At 44.2% G+C, this 25,253-nt stretch overlaps 1 protein-coding gene and 1 pseudogene across 1 annotated transcript in view; one reads left to right on the top strand and one right to left on the bottom strand.

Annotated features, from left to right (window-relative positions):
• LOC126502498 (uncharacterized) overlaps positions 1–25,253 on the bottom strand; it is a 214,021-nt gene that overhangs the window by 182,303 nt on the left and 6,465 nt on the right. The gene's annotated exons all lie outside the window — the stretch shown is intronic.
• On the top strand, positions 6,570–9,679 carry LOC126503011 (60S ribosomal protein L6-like; annotated as a pseudogene).

The following is a 25,253-nucleotide window of genomic DNA, read 5'->3' as shown; positions in this document are numbered from 1 at the left end:
ATATACATGACTCAAAAACCCTGTTTTGCTATACTTTCTGAGAAGAAATAGGAAGAGATGAAGAAACCCATCTTTTTATCCCATCCCTTCTCCAATAACAGAGGTGATCTTTTTTCTCTCTCTCCTTTCAGGAAAAGAAATATTTTGAGGACAGAATTGAGAGGAAATGTACTCCGGCAGGATAATTGCGTCACTCCTGTCTTCCTACCCACAGAGAAGAAAGCCTTGCTGAAGTTTAAGATGCCACTTCTCACAGAGCGCCTCGGCAGCTCAAGATCAGAAAACGCACATAGTCAGATCACCAGACGAGCCAAGCAGCAACATGCAGCCAGCTTTGAGATCTGCAAGAGGCAGTTCCCATCAAAGGAGGCCTTTGTTAAAATAGAAACATCAAGGACATAAACACGAACAATCCTTGGGACAATTCTTTTGTAGCGTGTACCAGAAGAGGTAAATGCTGTTGGAGATGCTTCCTGGCCCTCGGACATTTCGATGCTGGACATCACTGAACTGAAATCCCTCATTCTTGAGAGCAGCTGTCCTCTAGTTTAAGAACATCCCCCCCCCCCAAAAAAAAACATGCAAGTGAGCAGGGTTTTCTATTTTTAAAACTCATCAGACCATTTATGCTGATGCTTATCAAAATGCAAGTTATGTTTCCATTCAAATTTGGAATGTCAATTCAACCATTGACACAAATACATAAACAAACATGTATCCGTAACATTGTTTATTCACTCAATACTCTTGTTCGTTTGTTTGTTTGTTTGTTTTAATTAGGAGAGGCTCTCATAGCCCAGTCTGCCCTGGAAGTCAGTTTACAGCCAAGGATGACCTTGAATTCCTCATCCTCCTGCCTCCACTTCCCAGAGAACTGAGATTACAAGCGTGAACCACCACACACAATTACACAGTTTCAATCAATATACTCAACAACAGGACGAGAGAGAGAACCAAATAAATGAGGTCTAACAAAATGATGTAACGTAGGACAAGCATTTACCCTCACACATTATCTTAGATCCCTGTCTTGTTGGTGCTGCAAAAAGACCTAATAGAAGCAACTTAAGCAGGGGAGGGTTTATTTGGGCTCCTATTTTGAGGGTGTGATCTATCAAGGAAGAGAACTCACAGCATCAGGAATGTGAGCCAGCTGGGCACACTGATCCAACACCAGAGAGCAGAGCGGCAGGAACGCTGCTCTCAGCTCACAGTCTGCTTTGTAGGCAATGCAGGTCCCCAGCTCACAGAGCATCTCAGGACCCCAGTCCATAGAAGGGTGCTACTCACAGTTAAAGTAGACCTTCCCAACTCAACCCAATCTAGAAGCCCGTCATGCCCACAGGCTTGTCTCCTAGGTAATCCTAGGTTGTGTCAAATTGGCATTATTAACCACCACAAATGAAAAGCCCAATTCCAAACCATATGGTTAATAAAAGCCAGTTCATTTGGCCCCTTTATTTTAGACATGAGCAAAGGAGGCAGACCTGGGAACACATGCCCGTAATTGCAGCAGCTAAAAGGCTGAGGTTGGTGGGGGAGGGGGACTGGAGAGATGTTGTCTTAGTGGATAAGAGCATCGACTTAAGACCATCTTCCAGCTCTGAGTCCCAACACCCACATGGTTGTTCACAACTGCCTGTAACTCTAGTCCTGGGAGAAAGCCAATTACCTCTTCTGGCCTCTGTGGACACTAGACACATGGGATGTCCTTACATGCATACAGAAATACGTATAGACAACTACATAATCACATAATATAAATAGTAATAATAATTTTTTAAAAACTGAGGCAGGAGGACTTCGGGTTTGAGGCCAGCCAAAGCTATATAGCGAGACACTGTCTCAAAAGAGAGAGAGGTACAAAGTAGATAATTCTCAAAATAAGACATTCAAAGGGTATATGGGAAAAATGTTCAACATCATTAGTCATCTAGGGAAAGGAAAATTGGAACCACAAATGAGGTACTACCTCACATATGCTGAAATATTGTTAGAAAGATAAAAGATATTCGTGGGGATATTTTTTTAAAGTGGAGGAAACTAGGAACTGTGTTGGTAAGAGTATGAACAAGTATGGTCATCATAGAATATAGCATGGAGGTCCACAAAAAGGTTAAAACATGATGACCATGGGGTTGGAGAGAGGGCTCAGCAGTTAAGAGTGCTTATGGGTCTTGCAGAGGACCCAGATGGGGTTTCCAGCATCCTCACCTGGTGCCGACAGCCACCTGTAACCCTCGCCCTGGAGATTCAATGCCTCTTCTGACTTCCTTAGGCACGCACACAAGTGGTACACAGAATCTCACAAAGGCACAAGCATACACGTAAATAAAAATAAATGGCTTTTTTATTAGAGGGCTGGAGAGATGGCTCAGCAGTTAAAAGTGTTAGCTATTATTCCAGAGGACACTGGTTTGATTCCTAGCACCCACATGGCTAACAAAAGTCTACAAGTCCAGTTCTAGGGGATCCAACACCTTCTGGACTTCTAGGACACTGCACATGCACTGTGCACATACATATATGCATGGGAACCAACCACACACGTAAAATAAAAAATAAATTTTAAAAATGATACACGAATAAAATAAAACTCAAAAAATAATATTTATTTTATATGTATGGCTGCTTCACCTGAACAGGTTTCTTCTGTGCACTATGTGTATGTAGTGGCTATAGAAGTCAGAAGAGAGTATACCCGCAAAAACACAGGCAATAGATGATCCCACACCAGCAAACCCCAAAGAAGAGAAACACACATACAACATTAACAACAACACAGAAACAAAAATACCAGGAACTAGCAATCACTGGTCATTAATATCTCTTAATATCAATGACTCAATTTGCCTATAAAAAAGATACAGGCTAACAAATTGGATATGAAAACCGAATCCATTATTCTGCTACATACAAGAAGCACACCTCAATTACAAAGACAGATATTACCTCTGAGTAAAGGGTTGGGAAAAGATTTTTCCAACCAAATGGACCAAAGAAACAAGCAGATGTAGCTGTCCTAATACTTAACAAAATTGAACTTAACTTCAAACTAAAATTAGTCGAAAGAGAATGAAGCAGGTCATTTCGTATTAGTCACAGGAAAAATCCACGAAGGTAAAGTCTCAATTCTGAACATTTATGCCCTAAATACAAGGGCACCCACATTTGTAAAAGAAACCATACTAGTGCTTAAATCACACATCAAGCCCCACACACTAATAGACTTCAACACCCCAAAAATAGGTTGCAGGTCACGGTGACACACGCCTTTAATCCCAGCACTCAGGAGACAAAGGCGAGCAAACTTTTGTGAGTTCAAGGCCAGCCTGACAAGCCGGAGGGAGGGAACTCTGTGGCCACCATAGCCAGGAGAATAAGGAACAATCTGCAAGAAAGCAGTTCAGTTAAACATGACTAAAGAGCCAGTGTTGGTTCAAACTTCAGGAATCTGACCCTGAGTAGCTTATTTTAGGGATGTTTAAGCACAGCACAATTCAGTGAAAATTTTTCCTGGCAATAATTCACTCAATCCCATGTGCACAACAAAGTTTAAAACATGACCTCATCAAAACTCTTTGTAAAATACATGGGACATCTTCCATAAAGATGAGTTGAATAGACAACTAAGAAAAGTAAGCTCACAATAAGGGTCTGGGGAAGGATCCAGTGTGGTCTTAGTCACACAGATAGTGCGAAGATCACCAGGTTCTTAGCCACACTCAGTCACAGCCTTCTGGGTGGACGACAGTGTGTGCATCCTTTTATTTAAAGGGAAAACCCTGCACATTTAATATTCCAGGTCCCCCTAGTGCTTATCTGGGAACACAAAAACATCTGTGGCTCCTACCAGGAAGGAGTGGTAAAAAAAAAAATCACTGAGGGCTAGAGAGAGGGCTCAACGGTGAAGAGTACTTGCTGCTCTCACAGAGGACCTGGGCTCAATTTCCAGAACCCACATTGGGCTGCTAACAACAACTCTAGTTAAAGGAACCTGGTCTACATAGAGAGTTCCAGAACAGCTAGAGTACAAAGTGAGACCCTATCTCAATAAATAAATAAATAAATAAATAAATAAATAAATAAATAAATAAATAAATAAGATAGGAGATAGATAGATAGATAGATAGATAGATAGATAGATAGATAGATAGATAGGGATTGCCGTCAATAGGTGACCTAAGAATACATCAAATTTCTAATGTATCACTGAAAATGTTTTAATTTTTTAAAGTAGGGCATTTGCAGCTAGAGCGATGGTTCAGTAGTTTAGAGAACTTACTGTTCCCGCAGAAAGCCAGGGTAATTACCAGCACCTGCATGGCTGCTCACAACCGGGCTGAGCTCCCATTCTAGGGGCCCCAACTCCCTTTTTGAACTCATGTACATAAAATTAAATAAAGGTAACTCTTTTAATAAATAAAAGCTAGGAAGATGGAATTTGAATTATGAGTTTTCCTGTTTAAGCCCAATAGAACAAGCCATGTCTCTAGCTGCCTTAAAGAGAATCTAAGTTTATTTATTTGACTCTCCTCCCCCCTCCATCCCTCCCTCTCTTGACGACTGTTCTAGTTTGCCTTCTGCTGCTGTGATAACACCATGATCAAAAGCAACTTGAGGAAGAAAAGAGTTCATTTGGCTTACATGTCTGAATCACAGTCCATCACTGAGGGAGCCAGAAAAGGAATTGAAACTATGAACCCTAGAGCTGAAGCAGAGACCATGGAGGAGTGCTGCTTACTGGCTTGCTCCACTTGGCTTGCACAGTCTGATCTCTTACATCACCCAGGACCATTTTCCCAAGGGCAACCCTGCCCACAGTGGCCTGGGCCCTCCCGAGCCAATCATGAATCAAGACAATGCCCCTGTAGGCTTGCCTACTGCCTAATATAATGGAGCCAGTTCTTTATTTGAAGTTCCTTCTCTAACGACCCTAATGAGTGTCAAGCTAACAAAAATGAACCAGTATAGATTTCCCTTCTTCCTTTTAATTTTTTTTATTTTTATTTGAGTGTGTTAATTTTTTAATTTTTACTTACACGTGTGTCTGTGTGCCGCTACTGGTAGACGGCAGATGAGGGCATAAGATGCCCTGAAGTTAGACATACAGGCAACTGTGATCCACCTAACATGGGTGCTGGAAACTGTGCGATCCTCTTAATAACTGTGCCATCTCTCAAGCCTCTTAGAAGTCTCTTTAAAGCCAGGATCGCCACTGATATGAACACTGATATTGACAGGGTAAATTATTCTGTTACACTTCCTAACAAAACAAAACCAAAGAACAAAGGACTGAGCCAGGTGTGGTGTCCTGCACTGGTAATCCCCACACTTGACAGTTGAACACAGAAGGATCGGGAGTTCTAGGCCAGCCTCAGCTCTATAGTGAGTTCAAGGTCACCCCCAGCTATAAAGACTGACTCAAAAAATATAAAATAAATAAATAGAACAAAGGACTTACCCACTCTAAAGAAAGCAGAAGCCATAGGAAAGAGGCCCATGTGTCCTATGTGTTCTTAAATTAAGATCCTCCCCATTATTTCCAACTTATTGTTTAATTTCTTTTTGCATGAACAAGGAAGATGTCTTTGTAGGTCTTTGGCACCCTCTTTTGGACAACCTGATTATTTCAAAACTGAAAGGTTTCATTTCTAGGTATGCTGCCAGCAAATTAAAATTGGGCACCTGGAGACAAGTATAGATAAAGATGACATAGCAATAGAAGATATAGGTTTAGGAGGGTTATTAAACTTATTTTTACGAGAGCTTTAGACTTGCAGAAAGATTAAGCAGTACACAGCCCATCTATAACCCTCCCTCCTATAATTTCTCCTATTATTAACACCTCACACTGGGCTTACATGTGTTAAGTTATGAACCAATACTAACCCATTATTGTTGACTGGGGTCCATAGTACATATAGTATGAAGTTGCGTGTTTCCACGAGTGAAAGAATTTCCTATCTCCACCATGACAGCATCACAGGAAATAGTTCCACTGCCTCATAAAACCACCTCTTTTAAGCTGGAGAGGTGGCTCAAACAGTAAGGGCACTTGCCATGAAAAGTCTGGGGTCCCCAGAACCCACAAAGGTGAAAGAAGAGAACACACCTATGAAGTTGCACTCTGAAAGCCATGTGTGTATCACGACACATGTGCACCACCAGTGCGTATATGTGTATTTTCACACACAATAATAATAAAGTTTTCTAAAAACTGGTCACCCATTTTATCTCTTCACTCTCGCCTGTTTCTCCAGAGCAGAATCTGGTAATCGCCACTTTTTACTCTCTTTTTAATGTTGCCTTTCAAACTTTCATGTTGTGGAATAACAAAATAGATCCCTACGAAATTCGTTCCACTAAACACATCCATTTCAGAGTCCTGCACGGGAAGACACCCAGGGCCTGCCCATCACCTCATAGCATGCCTGAACAAGATTGTGGCGGGAAGAAGGGGGGGGGGAAGTGGAGCGGCGTGTGCACTGTGGAGCGAGGCAGAACTGGGAGAGGCAACAGCAATGAGGAGCAGGCTGATGTGAGCAGCCTCCACTGTCATCTGAGCCATGGTGATATCCAGATCCCTGCTGCTGCTGGGGGTCAAGTATGGAGCCTTGGTCCTGCTGCATCCTTCTGCAGCTGGGTCTGTGTTGATGTCTTTGGACCATGTTACTAATGAAGGCCATGTGGATTCCTGTGGACTGGGCTGCCTCCTGAAGCTATGTTCATAACTGAAGACCGACCACGCTGCCACCTTGGACTATGATGATCTGAGTGACTGCACTGCCATCTGATGCCAAGGTGACTTCTGGGTCTGCTGCTACCAAGGGCTATGTCTGCTTCCATGGTTCTACCGCAGCCAAGATCTGTGTTGGTATTTATGACCCACATTACCACTGAAGGTCATGTGGATGTCTGTGGTCTGGGCTGCTGTCTAAAGCCATGTCGATGTCCATGGGCCGTACTGTCCCCAGGAACCATATTGATATGAGGGGCAAGTGCTGCCACCTAGGGCAAGGTTGTTGTCTGTGGTCCAGCCTGCCTCCAAAGGCATAGTCTAAGTAAATGGTTCTACTGCAGCCAGAGGATGTGGTTTTGGTCTCTGCTATCACCAGAATACATGAGGAAGCCCATGAACCTGCTCCTGCTGACTGTAAAGAGAAAGGAAGATGCTTTTTCAGTATATGATGATTGCAGATGCATAGTCAAGGATAGAAAAAAGGAGTTATTGTTGTGGAACAATCCTTTTCTACACTACAAACATATATTACTCTCATTGGTTAATAAAAAGCTGACAGACTGGTAACTGAGCAGGAATTCAGGGGAGAAAGCCAAACTGAGAATGATGGGAAGAAGGAGGGCAGAGTCAGAGAGACATCAGCCAGTCACCCAGGAATCAAGATATACTAAAAGACAGGTAAGTCCCTGAGCCATGTGGCAATACATAGATTAATAGAAATGGGTTCATTTAAATGTAAGAGTTAGCTAGTAACAAGCCTGAGCTATTGGCTGAGCATTTATAAGTAATATTAAGCCTCTGAGTGGTTATTTGAATTTATGCAGTCAGGATAGGAAACGTCCATTTACAGGTTATGGAATCTCCCCCCACGACTAAGAAATGCTCTTAAGGCCAGGCATGTGTCAGGGATATCCCTTAATGGAGGCCTAGAGAGGCCATTGTGTGAAGCCTGGATTGCCTTTGGAGACCCCAAAATGTTGTAAATGCCAGAGCCATAGGATACCTGCTAAGGAGAGCTGCTAACAGGGAGTGGAACCAGAATAAGAGAAAGAAGTATGTTACAGTCAACAAAGCTGAAAGGTGTTGAAAATCTGAAGAGTGTTTTGATATCAGACATGGACATGAAGAATTTAAAGTTTGTTGAAAGTATGTGATCTAATTTTGGTTGGTTGGTTTTAAAAAAAAAAATAGGGAATTATAGTTATGAGACTGCCTGAATCTCAGAAGAGACCCTGACCTTAGACTCTTAAATATCGTTGAGACTGTAATAGGCTACAGGGACTTTTGAAGTTGGACTAAATGCATTTTGCATTGTGTTATAGCTATAATAAGCCTATGGGGACAAGGAGTGGAATGTGGTGGTTTGACTAGGTTTGGCTACCATAGACTCATGTGTTTGACTGCTTGGTTCATAAACTGTTGGGGGCTGTAGACCCCCAGACTCTAAATTTCCTGTAAACAACTTGCTTGCAACTGCTCTGAGCAAAACAACTCGTTTTCCTGTATTTGCAGCTGCTCTAAGCACGAGGCCCTCAGGAGTTCCTGATGGCAGGAGAGTGGTTTCTGGTGGGTTCGGCTGGAGCGTGACTATCAGTTAAGGATCCCTATATAAGCTGCCCTGGAACACAAAAAAGGGGGCATTCTTGTTTCAAGGATGACCCGTGTCCCCATGTCTCTGTGTGCACAGGCGCCTCACTACGGGCATAGTACCATAGTACACGTAGTACAGGCAAACAGTACAATAAGCATCCCACTATTAGAAGGTGTGGGTTTTTTATAGTAGGTGTGGGCTTGTTGGAGTAGGTATGGCCTTGTTGGAAGAAGTGTGTCATTGTGTCAGGGTAGACTTTGAGGTCTCATATGCTCAAGCTTTGTCCAGTGTGACACACAGTTGCTTCTGTTGCCTGTGGATCAAGGTGGAGAACCCTCAGCTTCTCCAGCATCATATCCGCCTGCATAGTGCCATATCTCACCATGATGATGGACTAAACCTCTGAACTATAAGCCACCCATTATGTTTTCCTCCATAAGAGTTGCCACGGGGACCTTAGTTCTCTTTCCTATCTTGAAAGATGGCAACTGAGAAGCCTGGCACAGAAGAAACCTGCAGCCAAGAAGCCTGGCAATGATGCCCCTGCCACCGGTGCAGCCAAAATAGATGACCCTACTGTTAAAAAGCCCAAGAAGGGAAAAAACCCCCTTGAAGCTGAAACCCTGCCTTGGTTAGAAGAATTGGCAGGTACTCCCTATCTGCTATGTATTCCAGAAAGATCTTGTACAAAAGAAAATACTCAGCTGTGTAAAGCAAGGTTGAAAAGAAGAAGAAAAAAGAGGTCCTTGCTACTGTCATAAAACCGGTTGGTGGTGACAAGAATGGTGATTCCCCCGGTGGTTAAGCTTCAAAAAATGCCCAGGCACTATCCTACCGAAGATGTGCCTAGGAAGCTGCCGAGCCACGGCAAAAAGCCCTTAAGTCAGCATGTGAGAAGGCTGCGTGCCAGCATCACTCCTGGGACGGTCCCGATCATCCCCACCGGGCACCACAGGAGCAAGAGAGTGGTTTTCCTGAAGCAGCTGGGCAGCGGCTTGCTACTCGGGACAGGACCTCTTGCCCTCAACAGAGTTCCTCTGCAAAGAACACCCAGAAGTTTGTCATCGCCACCTCTAAAAGAGTTGATATCAGGAAGGTTAAAATCCCCAAACACCTGACTGGTACTTACTTCAAGAAGAAGCAGCTGCACAAACCCAGGCACCAGGAGGCGGAGATTTTTGACACAGAGGGAGAAATTCAAGAGTACAGAGCAGCGCAAGGCTGATCAGAAAACTGTGGACTGGCCGATTTTGCCAAAGATCAGAACTGTTCCTCAACTCCAGGGCTACCTGAGATCTCAGCTCTCTCTGACCAATGGGATGTAGCCTCACAAACTGGTTTTCTAAACTGCTAACAACCTGCTTAAACAGCTTCATGCTTTTAAAAAAAAATTGCCATGGTCCTGGTGTCTCTTTACAGCAATAGAAACCCGAAGGCAACTCAGCTCTATTTAAGGGGCAGGCCACTGTCAGTTTGACCACACCACAGCGTGTGGTTTCTCTGCCATATGAGAATACTATATTCATCCTCATGAGAAACTGCCTGTCCTAGCTTGATTTCTGTTACCACTGGCCAAACCATCTTGGGAGAGAAAAGATTTTATTTGTCTTACATTTCCACATCACAGCCCATCACTAAGGGCCATCACAATAGGAACTCAAGCAGGAACCTGGAAGCAGAAACCAAAGCAGAGAGAGACCCTGGGGAAATGTTGCTTAGGGACTTGTTCCCCTGGCCTGCCCCTACATTTCCTATGCATCTCAGGACCACCTATCTAGGACCGGTACCACTTAGAGTGGGCTGAGCCCTCCGGCATCAATTAGCAATCAAGACAATGCCCCACAGACATGCCCACCAGCCAGCCTGGTGGAGGCATTTCCTCAGCTGTGGCTCCCTCTTCCTAGGTCTGTCTAGCTGACAGACAAGACTGACCATCACACAGCCAAACCAAAAATGACCTCTGCCATTTTTTGTTGTTGTTGTTGTTTCCACCTACAACAAATGAGAAGCTCTGATCCATATACTTGCCAACATTTACTCTCCTGGGATTTTAGCCATTCTCAGAAGTGCACCCTGGTATCTGTCTTAATTTTTAGTTCCCCAATGCCATATGCTGTGTGTGCTCCTGGACTCATCGTCATCTGCATGTCTATGTGGTGTCTGTCCGGGTCTTGGCCCATCTTTTTTAACTGAGTTGTTTACTTTCTTATATTTAAATTCTCTGTTTATTGGAAGCAAGTCCTTTCTTGGGTCTGTGCGTCACAAATATTTTCTCTCAGTATGTGGCTTCTCTCAGTCTTTTATTTTTTTTTTATTTATGTATTGGGGGGAGTGAGCACGCACATGCCATGCCCATGGGGGCATGGGGTTCAGATGACAACTTCCAGCAGTCAGTTCCCTCCTTCCACTGTGTGGGACCAGGGATCAAACTCGGGCTCTCAGGCTTGGCAGCAAGCACATTTACCCACTAAGGCCTCTCATCAGCCCAGCGGCCTCTTTACATTCTCTTTGGGGCGTATTATATGAGAGAAGAATCAGAAGAAAGGAAAAGAAAAGAAAATGTTTTTAACAAAAGAGAGAGTTTCAAGCAAGTTTAATTTTCTCTCAAGGTCTGTCCTTCTGGAGTTGTATTTAAACATTACTGTCAAGCCCAAGGTCTCCTATGTACTCTTGTAAAAGATTTATAGTTTTGAGTTTTAAACTTGGGTTTGTCACCTGGTTTGATTTCTGTTACAAAGGTCTAGAGATATGACTCAACCATTACTGCTCTTCCAGAGACCCAAGTTTGGTTCCCAGCACCTATATTGGACGGCTCATGACTTCAGTTCCAGAGGATCTGATGCCCTCTTCTAACCTCTACACACACACATCCCCCCCACACACACACACACACACACCACACATTGCAGAGAGAAAAAAACATATAGACATAGAAGCTTTCACAATTTTGGAGGGTTCGGGGGGCACTTCAAGATGGGTTTCTCTGTGTAACAGTCTTGGCTGTCCTGGAACTCACTCCGTAGACTAGGCTGGCCTCGAACTCACAGAGATCTGCCTGCCTCTGCCTCCCAAGTACTGGGATTAAAGGTGTGTACCACCACCATCCAGCTTACAAAGTTAATTTAAAAAAAAAAAAAAGAAAAGAAAAGAAACCAGGGGCTGGAGAGATGGCTCAGCGGTTAAGAGCATTGCCTGCTCTTCCAAAGGTCCTGAGTTCAATTCCCAGCAACCACATGGTGGCTCACAACCATCTGTCATGAGGTCTGGTGCCCTCTTCTGGCCTTCAGGCATACACGCAGAAAGAATGTTGTATACATAATAAATAAATAAATAAATATTAAAAAAAAAAAAAAAAAAAAAAAAAAAAAAAAAAAAAAAAAAGAAAAGAAACCAAAGTCTTGCAGAATGAGACAGTGTCTCTCTACATAGCATGGCTAGCTTGGAAATCACAACAATCCTCTTGCCTCTGCCTCTCAAGTGACAGGATGACAAACGTGTGACTAACACTGGCTGAAAATTGCAAAGCTACTTCAAATCTTATATGTCTGTCTGTCTCTGTGTGTGTCTGTCTCTCTCTGTCTCTCTATCTCTGTCTCTCTTTTCTCTCACACACACAAACAAACAATAGTCACTTCGAAGGGACCAGCAGCAGCAGGAAAGAGACTGGAACTGAGCACAGAGAATGAGATTATATGTTTAAAACATGATTCGTTTGTTTGTTTGCCTCTCTCCCTCCCTGTACCTCTGCCCCTGCCCCTGCCTCTTGAATGCTGGGCTTAAAAGCAGGTACCCACGCCTGGCTACCAGGAAGTGTTTGACTCTCAGGCTAGCCCACATTCAGCCTCTAAGTAATTGGCTAATTGTGCAAGCAGTCCTGCTGGTGAGCAGCTCCCGCTGAACTAGATATTGGCTGAGTTTCCTGCAATCACCTGTCTCTCTCGGTTGTGACTATGCCATGGAAGCAGCCGTGAACTTGGCTGTCACAGGTATGATCTGAGACATGGCTGTGTAGACAGATGCTCCTGTACTTTTTTAATTATTCATATTCCTTTCCATTCCAACACTGTTAGGAATTAAAATGTATCCTCCCCAGAATTCGTGTTACAATCCTGACTTCTGGTGCTACCTAAGCCCTTTTGGAGACAGGGCCTTTAAAGTTGCAACTAGGAGTCAAGCATGGTGGTATAGGAGTGTAAGCCCAGCATTTGGGAGGGGGAAGCAAGATCTTCGGTTCAAGGCCATCTTCAGCTGCCCAGGCTGAGGCCAGTCTAGGCTAATGAAACCCTGCCTCAAAACAAAGAGAAGAGGGATGTTTAGGTTAAAATGAGGCTGTTAGGGTAAGTATAACCCAGCGTGGCTGGTATCCTTGTAATAATAATAACTTGGAGCCTGTGGTGGTGGCGACAGCACCCACCTTAATCCCAGCACTCTGGACGCAGAGACAGGTGGATCTCTGTGAGCTCAAGGCCAGCCTGGTCTACCAAGTGAGTGAGTTCTAGGACGCCAGCTACAAGACAAGGAGAAAGGCCTCAGAAGAAACTAATCTGATACTTGGATCTTGAGTTTTAAGCTCAGAATTATAAAAAAAAAAAAAAAAAAGATATGTTTTCGTTACTCAGGCAACCAGTATGCAGAATTTTGGTTGGGTTTCCTTCGGTTTGGTTTTGGGTGAGGTGCAGGGAGTCGAGACAAGCACTCATTGTGAAGTCTTGACTGTCCTGGAGCTTGCCCTGCAGACCTGACAGGCCTGACCTCTCTCTCAGTCCTTCTCCTGCCATTCCCTCCTGGGTGCTGGAATGACAGGCTCGCCCGGTACTTCAGTCTGTGGTGCTTTGCTGTGCAGCGCACTTGGTCATGGAACGTTATTCAAACATTGGCGGGGGGGGGGGGGGGGGAGTACTGATACACGCACAATAGAGATAGATCGTGAAAGCATTGTAGTGAGTGGCAGTATCAGGCACAAAGGCAAGCTCATAACATACGACTTCATTTCTACAAAATGTCCTGAAAAGACAGATACACAGAAATAAGCTCCGGGCTGGAGCAACAGCTCAGAGGTCAAGAGTGCTCGCTGCTCTTACACTAGACCTAAGTTCAGTTCTCCACATTCCTGTTGGACCACTCACAACTGTAGTATGAAGAGCGGGCTGCATCCCGGCACCCGACTAGCTTAACCCCAAAATAATTACACAGAAACTATATTCATTTCAACACTGCCTGGCCCATTATTTCTAGCCTCATATTGGCTAACTTTCACATATTTAACCCATTTCCATTAAATCTGTGGTTTGCCACTTGACTGTGGCTTACCAGCATGAGTCTAACCAGTATCCCTCTCGGGCATGAGAGGCATGGCGTCTGCCACACTTCCCTTCTTCCCAGCCTCCTGTTCTGTCTATTCTACCCACCTAAGGGCTGCCCTATCAAAAGGCCAAGGCAGCTTCTTTATTCAACCAATGAAATCAACACAAATATAGAAGGACCTGTGACTCCAACTCAAGGGGATCTAATGCCCTCTTCTGGCCACCTTGAGAACTGCACACAATGTGGCATACATACACACAGACACATACCATACACATAAAGAAAAAAATAATAAAGTAAATTTTTTAAGTACTTTCAGCCAGGCGGTGGTGGCACATGTCTTTAATACCTGCACTCAGGAGGCAGAGGCAGGTGGATCTCTGTGAGTGTGAAGTCAGCTTGGTCTACAGAGTGAGCTCCAGGACAGCCAGGTCTACACAGAGAAAACCTGTCTCAAAAAAGAAAAGAAAAGAAAAGAAAAGAAGAGAAGAGAAGAGAAGAGAAGAGAAGAGAAGAGAAGAGAAGAGAAGAGAAGAGAAGAGAAGAGAAGAGAAGAGAAGTACAGTTGTGGTTTCAGTGTTTTGAGTACAGGAAAATATTCTAAAACTAAATAGTTGTGGCAGTTACATAACCTTGTAAAAATATTCAAAATCACTACATTGTGTACTGAAACATGGTGCATTTTAGAGCATGCGGCCTGTATCTCAATTTTAAAAATACTTAAGATTTAATCAGATATTGCTACTGATCCCACAACCCTGCCCTGAACAATGGGGCCGACATCAGTCAGAATGAGAAGCACCCGCTCCCCTAATTTTGACACACATTCTCGGTTCTTTAAAGGTCCGGTATTCCCATCAATGAAGCATTTTCCTGTTCAGCTCCATAACAAGAAGGGCCCTGGCTGTCATCGTTCCTCGACTGACATGTGATTTGCTTTTATTTCCACAACACAGTGAATTTTGATAGATCACAGTAATTTCAATCCAGACGGATCTTTTGACTGTAGGAGTGAATTAGAAAGATATTTTTATATCGCCTATTTGAGATAACAGGTCTTAGCACCACGCTCCAGGCAAAATACATCAAAAGAATGAACTGAAGGTTAACTTTCCTTTTAGATCTCGATTTTTATAACATCACAAAAATCCTTGCCTAAAAGCAGCCGAATTATTCAACGGTGAGACATTCTATATTCGCCACGTCCGGCCAGAGGTAAAGAACAAAGGCAGCGTGGAGACACCTGGAAGGTGAGGCGCATCCGTCTCCTCATTGTGTCCTTCGAGGTCTCCGTCCCAGAGCCACACACCAGAACCCTGTCCCAGCAAGCAAGGCAAGGAGAGACTTTCTGCTCTTAGGCCTGGTGAGCAAAGGTAATTCCCACGTGAAAAGAGGTGATACAGATCCGAGCAATGAAACGTAATTTGTGTCAAACAATTATTACCATTTTATCCTACCCAAATCAGTCAATTAAATATAGCTGTGTGTCTAAATTAGTTTTAGATAGCTTTTAATTCCAACGTGATTTTTTTTAATTATCTCGCGTGTATACTTCTAGGCAGAACGTTCTTCTCTTTTTAATGCTGTTTGCTGTGCAGCAGTGTTCACACGCAGTTTAAGGGGAGTCCCCGGGGATCTTTACCCCCAAGGTGTCTGTTTATGGAACTACTCAGAGATCCTTGCAGTAAAATGACTTCAAACATAAGGGAATTCACTGACGTGTTACCCAGAAGCGACCCTGTCGGCAAATTTCTGTTTGATCAGTTCTTTCTTCGCTTGAACCTCTTCAGTCCGAAGCCTCATCCTGTACCACCAGGCAGAGCCCACTGGGAGTGTGCTGCCACCCTGGTGAAGGCTCCTTGACACTGACGTCCTAATGACAATAGACATGCTATCAGATTCTTCCGGGAATATGCATTTAATCACGTGTGATTTTTTTTTCTATCGGATTATATGATGTGTACAAGGTCGTCTCTGAACACTTGTGATACGATGATGAACGAGAAAGACTAGTCCCTGCGCTGGAGTGTAGCTTGCTGCTAGAGTGCTCGCCTAGCATAGGGTGTCTGTACTGACACACAGAGAAAGAAGAGAGGGAGAGGGAGGAGAGAAGGGAGGTGGGAAAGAGGCTGGGAGGGAAGAAGCAAGAAAAGGGGAGATAAAGAATGTAAGAAAAGAGAGGGAAGGAGGAGGGAAGAAAATGGGAGAGGAAGGGAGAAAGGGAAGGACAAAAGGAGGAAGAAAGAAAGAGAGAGAACCCCTGGTGTCCAGCAGGCAAACATTTTGGCGAAAGGAAACTGTGTTGGCTAGTTCTATGTCAACTTGACACATGCTGGAGTCAGCTGAGAGAAGGGAGCCTCGATTGAGAAAATGTTTTGTACTGTTTTGTAGGCCGCCTGTGCTGTAGGGCATTTTCTTAATTAGTGATTGATGTGGGAGGGCCCAGATCATTATGGGTGGTGCCATCGCTGGGCTGTGGGTGCTATAAGGAAGCAGGTTGAGCAAGCCAGTAAACAACACCCACCTGTGACCTCTGCATCAGCTTTTGCCTCCAGGTTTCCACCCGGCTTGCATTTTGCCTTGGCTCCTGTCAATGAACTGTGTGATTCAAGACTCATGGCTCAGGCCTAGATATGAGAATCAAAGAAAACTAACCCTTTCTCTCCCCCAAGTTGCTTGGAGGATGGCATTATTTGGTTTATACCTTCACACCGCAGTTCATCACTAAAAAAAAAGTCAAGAAAGGAACATAAGCAGGGCAGAAACCTGGAGGCAGGAGCTGATACAGGGACCATGGAGGGGTGCTGCTTACTGGCTTGCTCCCCAAGGCCCAACTTGCTTTCGGTCATGGTGTTTCATCACAGCAACAATGATGTTTCTAGAAAGAGACATAAAGCAAATAGCATGAGCAAATAAGATAATTTCAGAGACAGCCAAATCTTTTTTTTTAATTTATTATGTATACAATATTCTGTCTACATGTAGGCCTGCAGGTCAGAAGAGGGCACCAGACCTCATTACAGATGGTTGTGAGCCACCATGTGGTTGCTGGGTATTGAACTCAGGACCTTTGGAAGAGCAGGCAATGCTCTTAACCGCTGAGCCATCTCTCCAGCCCCAGCCAAATCTTTTTTTAAAAAAATACAGTTGACTGGGCAGTGGTGGAACTTGCCTTCAATACCAGCACTAGGCAGGCAGAGGCAGGCAGATCTCTGTGAGCTCAAGGTCAACCTGGTCTACAAAGTGAATTCCAGGACAACCAGGGCTACACAGGGAAGCCCTGTCTTGAAAAACCAAAGAGAAGAAAACAATAAAAAAAAGAAAATACAGCTGAATAGTGAAATGCCAGGGCTGTTTCCAAATGTTCAAAAAAGTACAAGAAGAGAATAGTCAGACAGTCAGGGCAATCGCATGCCTCCAAAACCTACTGAGGCTTCTGTACTGAAGCCCCTGAGAGAACATGAACCTTTCCAGTCACTTCTCTGCATGTCTGCTAAAATAATAGATGATAGATAGATAGATAGATAGATAGATAGATAGATAGATAGATAGATTAATAGATAGATAATAGATAATAGATGATAGAAAAAAGAAATAAGAGAGATAGATTATATATAGAGATAGGTAGATGATAGATAGACATATAATAGATGATAGAAGAAAGAAATAAGAGAGATATATGATATAGAAAGATAGATAGATGATAGATAGATAGATAGATAGATGATAGGTAGATAGATAGATAGATAGATAGATAGATAGATAGATAGATAGATAGATGAAGATAGATAGATAGATAGATAGATAGATAGATAGATAGATAGATAGATAGATAGATGAAGATAGATAGATAGATAGATAGATAGATAGATAGATAGATAGATAGATGATAGGTAGGTAGATAGATAGATAGATAGATAGATAGATAGATAAATAGATATGGAAATAAGTGTCCCTCTTATACTTGGCAGACATCCCTTCCAGCACACCCTAGATTCATCCTATTCTACCTGCCCCTGAATCCTGAATTCTGGGTGCTATTTATTAATACCTCATTGTTGTTGTTTTTACTCTTACTCTTTTGGGGGGCCCACCACCCAGCTCCCAAATCGCACACGGAGAATTATTTGTAATTATGAATGCCTGGTCTTAGCTTGGCTTGTTTCTTGCCAGCTTTTCTTAACTTAAATTATCCTATCTATCTTTGGCCTCAGGGCTTTCTCTATTTCTGTATACCTTTTCTTTCCTTCTTACTCCCTGTCTGGTTGTGTAGCTGGGTGGCTGGGTGGCTGGGTGGCTGGGTGGCTGGGTGGCTGGGTGGCTGGGTGGCTGGCCTCTAAAATCCTCTTCCTTCCTCTCTCATTCCCAGATCCTTTTCACCCAGGTCTTGCCTTATATTTATCCTCTCTGCTTGCCAGTCCCACCTGTTTCTCTCTCCTGCCTAGCTATTGGCCATTCAGCTCTTTATTAGACCATCGGGCGTTTTAGACAGGCACAGTATCACAGCTTCACAGAGTTAAACAAATGCAACAGAAACAAAAGTAACACACCTTAAAATAATATTCCCCAGTGCCTCGTGGTTTCTAGAAAACTCCACAGTACATTTAACTAGAATGAGAGTCAAAAAAAAAAGCAACTCAAAGTCTAGTGTTGCTATTAAAATAGTATTTTAATATAATGGTACACACTTGTAATCCCAGAATTTGGAAGGCAGAAGCAGGATGGCCACAAGATCAAGGCCAGCCTGGTTTGGGTATTAGTCTCAGGTCAACCAAGACTCATAGAGAGACCCTCTCTCAAAAATCCAAGATAAAAAAAATTCCAGTATTCAGGAAATAGAGACAGGAGGATCAGGAAATCAAAGCCAATCTGAGACCTTGTCTCAAAACAACAACAGGTACTGGAGAGATGGCTCAGCAATTAGAGCACATACTGCTCTTGTTTGGTTCCCAGCACCCACATCTAATGTCTTACAGTCACCTATAGCTTCAGCTCCAAGGGAAGCCAGCACCTCTGGCATCCGTGGGCACCTGCACATGTATCTCTCTCTCTCTCTCTCTCTCTCTCTCTCTCTCTCTCTCTCTCTCTCTCACACACACACACACACACACATACATATACTTTTAAATTTCATTTATTTAATTAATGCATGTGAGTGTTTTGTCTGCAAATATGTCCACACACCATGCATATGCCTAGTGTCCTCAGAGGCCATAAGAGATTCACCTGGGACTAAAGTTACAGACAGTTGTGAGCTGCCATGTGGGTGACAGGAATCAAACCTGGGTCCTCTGGANTAATAAAGGAAAGTGGTTTATTTTGTTTTGTCTTGGTTTTTGTTTTTTGTTTGTTTGTTTGTTTGTTTTTTCAAGGCAAGGTTTCTCTGTGTATCAGCTCTGGCTATCCTGGGAACTCACTTTGTAGACCAGGCTAGCCTCAAACTCACAGAGATCATTCTACCTCTTCCTTATTTTATTTTAATGACTAAAAGGAGGCTGAATTTATCATAGTCCAAACTGGGCTGTTTTTTTAGACAAGAGTTCTCCTTCCTGTTTGCCCCATGAACTGTGTGTATTAACTGTGATGGATGGAAGATAGATAGATAGATAGATAGATAGATAGATAGACAGATAATTGATTGACTTATGTTTTTAAGTGTGAGGGTCCTACACTACCCAGGCTGACCCTGAATTTCCGTGCTCAGACAGCCCTCCCCTGTAACTGGGCCAACAGGTGCATATAACCACACAGCATCAAGTCTCTTTCTCCCTCTGTGTGACACATGCGTCCTTAGGAGGGGACTGTCACTGCTTCTTTGTCTTTAGGCTGAGATCAAGTGTAGGAAAAGACTGTTATCTGCCTGTTTTCTCAAGTGGAAAATGTTTTCCAGACCTTGCTCTGTGGTTGCCCGCGCTCAGCGGCTCCCACACTCCTCCAGGCAGCTGTGCTCATGGTGTCCTTAGAGGCCCACTCGTGACTCCCCATGAAGCCAGGAACCCACTTGGGACACGGGACACGATTTCTTTTTGGAGGTCAAGCGGAGAGCTCTGTGGAGTCAGTTCTTTCCTTCTCTGCTGGAGAAGCTGGCACTCAGGTGCGGTCAGACTTGCTCGGCAAGAGCTTTTGCTCGCTGAGCCACCCGGCCAACCCAGGGACCGGATGCTCATCTCTTACCCTATCAGTCTTCCTTGATTTGGTCTCATGCAACAGATCAGCGTCCTTGTAAATAGATTTCAATCTCTTTGGAGGTTGGCGTTTTCCCCAGCAACTGTATCATTTCTGCTACTAAAAACCTAATGAAGAGCGAGTCATAAATCATTTCCATCTACAATGTATATTATCTTAGGCAAAATATCTTAATAAATCTTACACTGACATTACAATTCCACAGACATAGCAATAAAATGGAGCTCAGCGAAACAGACCTGGGTACCCAAACCGAGACCAAATCTATCATCTCTTAACCTAGAAACACCGCTTTTGCCTCGTTCCTTTTCTGTATCTCAGCTGTACAACACTGCCACCTAGTGGTCGGTTTTCAAAGCACGGTAATGCAAACCACATTTCAGGTTACAAAGATCAAGATCTAAAATAAGACTTAGCTACTTAGCCTCTGTCCTGACAAAATGGCCCTCAAAGGAAGTGGCACTATTAGGAGATGTGGCTTTGTTGGAGTGGGTGTAACCTTGTTGGAGGAAGTGTGCCACTGTGGAGGCGGTCTTTGAGGTCTCGTGTATGCTCAGACCAGACGCAGGATCACAGACCACTTGCTATGGCCTGCAAGTCAAGATGTAGGACACTTGACTATTTCTCCGGCCCTATGCCTGCCTGCATGCCACCAAGCCACCCCAATTAAATTTTGTTTTCCTTTAAGAACTGTAATGGTCATGGTGTCTCTTCACAACAATAGAAACCCTAAAACAGAGTTGGTACCAGGGGCTGGGATATTGCTGCGAAAGGCCTGACCCTGCTTTCTTTCATTTGAAGGAATTTGAACTCTGGTACCTTGGTTTAGGAATGGAGTGGAATGCTTTAAGCACTGCTTAATGGGCTACACCAGAAGGAGCATGGAAGATGGTGAACGGTGCTGAGGGTGATTTGAAATGTGGGGGGCTGACCCAAGAGGTTTGGAAGGAGAAGAATTTTAGTATGTTGCCTAGAGATTGTTCATGCGATATTTCGGTGAAGACTGTGGCTGCTTTTTGCCGTCGTCCTAAGAGTCTGCCTGAGGCTAAAGTGAGGAGTTTTGGATTCATTCCCTTGGCAGAGGAAATCTCAAAACAGCCTAGTACAGTGGTGTGGTTATTAGTGGTCACACTTACACCGATTTATATTGAAAAGGAGCAGGCTGAGCAAATAAAGATCCAAGATGTACAGATTGAGAAGAGGGGGTACCATGAAGAGGGATGGAGCCAAATCCCGTGTTTAGGGAGATAAGCAGGTTAAGACAGGGAATAAAGGGAGTGGTGAGCTCAGAGCAAGATCCCACCTAGCTCAATTTCCAATTAGTGAAAAGAAATTAAAGAAAAGCTTAGAGCCAGGAGTGGTGGTGCAGCCTTTAATCCCAGCCCTTGGCAGGCAGAGGCTGGCGGATCTCTGGGTTTGAGGGCAGCCTGGCAAGCAAGTTCCAGGACAGTCAAGCTTAGGCAGTGAAGGAAACTATTTGAAACAGAAAGCTGGTGCAAATGTAATTGAACGAGGGGGCCCTGCTCCAGCCCAATAAGCAGCAGAATTTGGCAGCTTTTGGCCACATGGCTCCGATTTTAGAGACAAGAATAGAAGAAAGGCGTTCTGGACTCTCCCACTGAGACTAAGGAAAGCTGCTAAGACCCGCTATGTGTCAGGAAGGCCTGATACTTGTCTGAACAGGAGGCTACTGCATGAAACTGTGAAAGTGAAGTCTGGATTGCCTTGAAGACCCCAAGATGTTGGAGATGCTAGAGCCATGGGACACCTGCTGAGAAGAGCTGCTAACAGGACATACAACCAGCCCAAGAGAGAGAAGTGTGTTGCGGTCAACACACTGAAAGGGGTTGGAGATCTGAGGAGTATTTTGACATTAGACACAGAAATGCAGAGTTTGGAGTTTGCCCAGTTGGTTTTTGGTCTTGCTTTGGTCCAGTATTTCCTCACTGTGCTCCCTTCCTTGTGTTTTGGGATGGTAATATCTATCCTGTGCACTATATGTTGGAAATATGTGATGTGTTTTTTTTTTAATTTTGATTTTACAGGTGATTACAGTTATGGGACTGCATGACTCTCAGAGACTTTGAACGTTGGACTTTTAAACATTGTTCAGACTGTGATAGACTTTGTGGTCTTCTGAAGATGGGTTCAATGAATGTTTGCATTATGGTATGGTTACAAACCTTTGGGGGACAGGGAGTAGAATGTGGTGGTTTGAAAAAAAATGGCTCCGCAAAAGGAGTGGCACTGTTAGAAGGTGTGGCTATGTTGGAGTGGGTGTGGCCTTGTTGAAGGAAGTGTGTCACTGTGGAGGCAGGCTTTGAGGTCTCATGTATGCTCAAGCTACACCCAGTGTCTCAGACTACTTCCTGTTGCCTGTGAGTCAAGATCTAGATCTAAGAATGTTCAACTCTCTCTCCAACACCATGCCTGCCTGCAGACTGCCATACTCCCAGCCACCATGCTCTCTGCTCCCCGCCATGACAACAATGGACTAAACCTCTGAACTGTAAACAAGCCACCACAACTCAATGTTTTCCTTTATAAGAGTTGCTGTGGTCATGGAGTCTCTTTAGGTCAATAGACACCCGATGACATAACTGTCATACCATGATACTATAACCAAAGCAACCCAGAGAGGAAAGCGTGTATTTGGCTTATATATGATGTGATACTTATGATACCTCCATATCACTGTTTATCACTGAAGGAAGCCAGGACAAGAACTCAAACAGGGCAAGAAACTGGAGCCAAGAGCTGATGCAGAGGCCATAGAGGGTACCACTTACTGGTTTGCATCTCTGCTTGGTTTCTTATATTTACCCAGGACCACCTGCCCAGGAGTGACACCACCCAATCAGCGATTAAGAAAACTTACCCACAGGCTAATCTGATAGGAACATTTTCCCACATGACTCTAGCATATGTCAAGTTGACATAAAACTAGCCGGCGCAGAGTCAGAGTGCCACAAACCTGCCATCTGGCCAGGCTTCCTGAATCAACTGTACATCACTAGAGGCCTTTTATCTATTTCTGGAGATCTAAAAAGTTGATTCTAACAATTTTAATCATTTTTTTTCTCATTTCACTGATTCATGGATAGGGAAAATTCACATTTTGAAAGCTCTCACTTTGCTGGTTTTGCTGATGCCATCCAAATTTCCCACAGGGGTCGGTGAGCAAAGCTTTTCAGAAAGGAACTGTGGCGGCAAGTTTATGTCAGCTTGACCCAGGCTCGAGCCATCGGAGGGGGGGGGGAGGCTCAACTGAGAATAGAAACACCGACTAAGATGCCCTGATCCCAGCCCATTCTCCCTCAGAAACAGGCTTTACAAAACTACTCGCCTGCAGGGCTCATGAAATGGCTCAGCGGGTAAGAGTACAGACTCCTGAAAGATGTTTTCTTAACCTCCACGCTCAGGTGCCCAAATACACACACACACACACACACACACACACACACACACACACACACGAGAATAAATCGTGCTTTTCAAAGGGGATTGGTTCAAGATGGGGGCTTGGTCGCTGGCAACTCCAATGAATCTGAGAAGCCCACAGAGGCTTTGAGGGAGCTGCAGCAGAGCAGGGTGAGCCAGCAGAGACTGCAGTATCTCCGGAACAACCAAACAAAACAACAACAACACAAAGCAAAAGACAAAAAGGCAGGTCTAATGAGAGGGTGCTTTTAAACAGTGGTTTCACAGAATTGGGGAAAAGGCGCATGTGGCAGAGAGAAGCAGAACTAGCGGCGTGTTGGCGACAGGCATGGAAGTGTGCCTGCAACAGACGAAGGAGCATTTCGCTAATGACTAGGGCCAGTCCTTGGGCCACCACTGGGCCCAGCTTGGCCCTGTCTCACCACCCTCTACGCCTGTGCCTCCTCTTGATCTGCAGTAGCGGAGTTGCCCCGCAGTGGCTGCTATTGCTGCCCTAGCCACCTCCCACACAGCTCACCCTGCTGTGGGGAGGAGAGCTCTCAGGTCACCAAGCTGTGCATGATGGTAGTGCCCCGGGTACCCACAGGGTGGCCAATGACAAGGGCAGGGTGGTGTACAGCAGCCTGGAGCTCACCTAGGTCCTGCCCCCAACATGCTGCCTAACCTCACTGACCGAACAACAAGATGTCTGAGGTGAAAAAGGGTTCATTTTCTGGATTAAGTCTCCTCAAAAGACTTTTGTGGCCCATGCTGCCATCAGAGGCTGTGTTTATGTCTGTGATCCATGTTGCTGCCAGATGCTATGCTGATGTCCACAGTCTTGGTGGCCGGGATCCCTGCTGCCAACTGAAAACCATGTTAAAGTCCATGCTACTGCAGGCTGCTATGGGCAAGGAGGCTTCTTTTGCAGTGGTATTGATGAGTGCGGACTCATAACTGAGAATGAGAGACATTGGCGTGTAGGCAGAAGTTTCTGTCCCACCTGCCAGCACACAAATAACCACCCAAAGACTTCTTGTTAACTATAAATGCTCAGCTGATAGCTTAGGCTTATTACTAACTAGCTCTTACAACTTAAATTAACACATACCTCTTATCCACACTCTACCGTGTGGTGATATCTTTTTTTTTCAGCATGGAATGTTCATCTCCTGCTTCCTGTGTCTGGCTGGCAACTCCATCCTTCTTCTTCCCAGCATTCTCTCAGTCTGGCTCTCCCACCTAGCCTCTTCTTGCCTAGCTGGTAACCAGTTAGCTCTTTATTAAACCAATGAGAGCAACACATCTTCGCAGTGTTCAAAAGGGTTATTCCACAGCATCACAGGCTTTGGTGATGACCTCTCCCCTACTCCAGAAAGAAGTAGCCAGACAGAAAGCTATTGGAGAGAGTCCTTTAAACCCGTGATAAAGATCCTGAAGTGTAGCAGTTTCAGAGAATGCAAATGCCCCTTCTGGCCTCCTTCTGCTACACCTGTGTGTTCACAGTGCACTTACAGACAAGCAGGCTCACACATATCTAAATAAAATAAGTAATTTAATTAAAACACTTTTAAGTAAAGTAGAGAGTGATAAAGGGAGACACTTGAAGCCCACTTGACTCCTCAGGAGCAGGAACAGGTGAGTCCTCCTGCACACACACACAGACACTCACACACACACACACACACACACACACACGTGATTATTTCGGGTCTGAGCTGCTGAGCAGCCAGGAATCAACAAGCAACCTCTAAAGCTAGTGCGTGCTTCTTCTGGCATAAAACTGGAATGTGGGGCTATTTATTTCATGTTGCTAAATCTAAATTATCAAGTTTGGAAATAATCTCACACCAAAGGCTGATTTTGCAATTGTATGGCTCAATTCATAGAGAACCAGGAGACTGGAACTAAAAACATAAATGAGTTTCTTGATCCAAATGTCATACATTGCCAAGTCAAGTAGAAATGCGTAGCTTCACATGTCCAAGGAACATAAAATAAAAACAAAAA

Source organism: Alexandromys fortis, unplaced genomic scaffold, assembly GCF_014885135.2.
Source record: "Alexandromys fortis isolate MF-2015 unplaced genomic scaffold, M_Fortis_MF-2015_v1.1 scaffold_1, whole genome shotgun sequence".
Lineage (NCBI taxonomy): Eukaryota > Metazoa > Chordata > Mammalia > Rodentia > Cricetidae > Alexandromys > Alexandromys fortis.
Note: the sequence above shows the minus strand (reverse complement) of the source record. Positions and strands in the feature narration are given on the sequence as shown.